Raw genomic sequence first — 658 nt, forward strand, 5'->3', positions numbered from 1 at the left:
TCAGTTCCGATGACCTCTGACGGACGCGGAGCTTTGCGAGTTCAGAACAAAGATTGAGCCAGGTACATAATTACAGGCATTGTTACGGAGCACAAATGTGTGGCTGTTTACATACGCCTCACTCTTTGCAGATTTGGTGCAGCCTGACACGTCCGGAGTCCCTCAAACTACAAATTCAGTATGACCCACACAGTCCGAGCCACTACAGGTAAGTAGCTTAAGGTTTATTTAACGAAAGCGGTGTCCATCACAAAATAACACAGTCCGAGGAAACACGCGAAAAAGTCGCCCTATTCAGGTGATTTGATACGAACTCTCTTTGCTATTTTGAAATCACATTAAGATTTAAAATGCTATAATTTGAATGCTGGTCCTAGCAACCAACGCCCATAAGTAATACCGTAAGCCGACGTGTGGTGTCGCCATATGCAATGAGCCTTTTAATTATTTTATTTATGCTTTACCTCTTCACCATTTTCAGTTTACCTCTCTTCACTATTTCTTTACTATTTGACGGAATGAACGCCGAGCAGTCCTGCAGCTTTTGCACAGCAAGAATTGACTATAAAGGCAGTTCAACGCAACATAATACAGACACCGCTAACAGCCAGCAAAACGCCGCAATGTGGCTTCTAAAGGAATGATATCGCATGCTGCG

This window comes from Dermacentor silvarum, chromosome 11 (assembly GCF_013339745.2).
Source record: "Dermacentor silvarum isolate Dsil-2018 chromosome 11, BIME_Dsil_1.4, whole genome shotgun sequence".
NCBI lineage: Eukaryota > Metazoa > Arthropoda > Arachnida > Ixodida > Ixodidae > Dermacentor > Dermacentor silvarum.